Source organism: Sinocyclocheilus rhinocerous, unplaced genomic scaffold, assembly GCF_001515625.1.
Source record: "Sinocyclocheilus rhinocerous isolate Xijiao unplaced genomic scaffold, SAMN03320098_v1.1 scaffold592, whole genome shotgun sequence".
Lineage (NCBI taxonomy): Eukaryota > Metazoa > Chordata > Actinopteri > Cypriniformes > Cyprinidae > Sinocyclocheilus > Sinocyclocheilus rhinocerous.
In genome coordinates, this window is record NW_015642562.1 from 968817 (window position 1) to 970957 (window position 2141).

At 49.1% G+C, this 2141-nt stretch overlaps 1 pseudogene; it reads left to right on the forward strand.

Annotated features, from left to right (window-relative positions):
- Nucleotides 1–2141, forward strand: part of LOC107756205 (cytoplasmic dynein 2 heavy chain 1-like) — a 41809-nt pseudogene that overhangs the window by 28320 nt on the left and 11348 nt on the right.

The following is a 2141-nucleotide window of genomic DNA, read 5'->3' on the forward strand; positions in this document are numbered from 1 at the left end:
GTGTGTGTGTGTGTGTGTGGTGTTTATGTAGTATGTTAGACTAGTTTAAGTGTTTATGTAGTATGTTGGACTAGTTTAAGTGTTTATGTAGTTATTAAAGCCTTACTTGTATCACACTTGCCGTTGTTCATTGTTTGCTCATAACTGGAGTCCCTTATCATGCAGATTTATGCTACAAGCTCTGTGTAGAATTGTACAGTAAGAAAATAATTTCCCTTAACCAGGAAATTAACGTTCTTAGAATTGACAGACAGTTGACCCTGAGAGGTCAAGTAAATATCTACAGCGGATCTAAATATTTATAATTAATTATAACTAGTTATGATTAATTATTCATATTTCCCCATGAGCTGATTCGCTACATCACTAACAGTATTAATTGTGGTTTAATGCTTGTGAAATAATTACAGATATTTTTTGTGATGATTGACTGTGCAGAACTCTCCACCATAATGCTGTGTGTTCAGAGCTGTTGCTAGGGCATGGCTATGCAGATTTTTGGCTACATGAATATCCTGCTTTTTACTGAATGAAATACATGAATCACCCTCATTCAGCTCACTGTCGCTCTCTTGACTTCACACACACTCACATACACACACACTCTCTCTTTGTGTGTTCAGAGCGTTACGCTGAACTCCAATTTGTCACTGTCAGGTTTAGACTGATCTTTGCCACACTCACACACACACACACATACACAGAGAGAGTGCTGTAGAGACTGCGTGTGTGTGTTTAGCTCTTGTAATGAGACCAATTGATCATGTGTAAGAGTCACCTGCACCTTCCTTGCAGTTTGCCCCAATCACAGAGAGATGGAGGATAGTGTACGGTGAGATGTACTGCGCTCACCTCAGCTGTGTGTGTGTGTGTGCAGGTGATCTCTCAGTTGAGGATTCTGAGCAGGTCAGTAGCAGCCGGCTCCAAATTCGACCAAGAGATCTGGTCTAACGCTCTCTCACCTGTGCTCAACCTGTGGAAATGTCTCAACCAGGTAACTCATCGGCATTTTAGTGTCATAACATAATTATTATAATTTTATATATACAGGGGTGCACATAAGTTCCCTTTCAGTCGGTCACTCTCGACGTCATGTCGGTGACCGTCGAATTGGGATCTCGCTTAGAGAGACCAATCTACTTCGAGTGTAAACTAAACGAGCCAATGCACATTGGCATGCGATTATTGCATCCAGTTGCCGCTGATCACAGTGTGAGTATAAGTAGGCAGCCGGTGTAGTGCATATTCAGCTTTTCGCTTCGGAGCCGAGCGATCACATCGTTCTGCTCCTGACTACTCTACTGAGAGAAGAAGACTGAACGAGTTCAGCGCGCTCTTGGAGAGCTCTTCGTGTTGGCGGTACGGCGCTTCAGCGGTGGTGGTTTCCCGTGTCGAGTGGGTTGCACACATTAGGCTGCACTACCCCCTGTTTGTGTTGCAGGTGATCATCTCCCCTGTGCGCCTCAGCATGCTAAAAGAGCTTTTTCCCTAAAAGAGCATTCACGGGTGCACCTTTTAAAAGACGACATTGCGTGGCAAACTCAACGTTACGTCTTTGTAAAGACGATGTGGGTCTTGCTATAGACAACGTATCACCCGGGCGTTTCTGGATGCGGTCGTTACCTGGCGCTGGGTGATGGTCGCGATCGCTGCCTCACGTGCCTGGGCATGCTGAGCACTTTAGCATGCTGAGGTAGCGTTTGTGGATGAGTCATGTTCTCATTGCAGGAAGATGATCATCTGCTAACTCCTCCTCCCTCACCACTTTCGACGGTAGTGCAGCTAGGGGGTATACGGGGGTCCCCCCGGTGGAGCGGTCAGTTGCGATGTAGTTGTGCCCTGATACCGCCTCCACCCGGCAGGGCGAACTGTGCCTTTCCTCCCGGGTCTGTAGGTACTCGTCTGGTCTGGAGGCTGAGGCGGTCCGACGTTCTGCCCCAGCGGGCAGCTGCTGTCTCCACCCGGCCGCAGCGCCCCAGCCTGCTCGTCGCCGAGGGCGGCCCATTGCGTCCACCCCCGCTCCCGTGCCGCATCCGCAGCAGCCTCAAGCAAGCGGCGCCGTGGAGCTGGCCGTAGGCAGGCCACCCTGCCTGTCCAGGCCCCAGTCCACCTGGCGGTGAGCGGAAGAGCAAGAGGCCTCG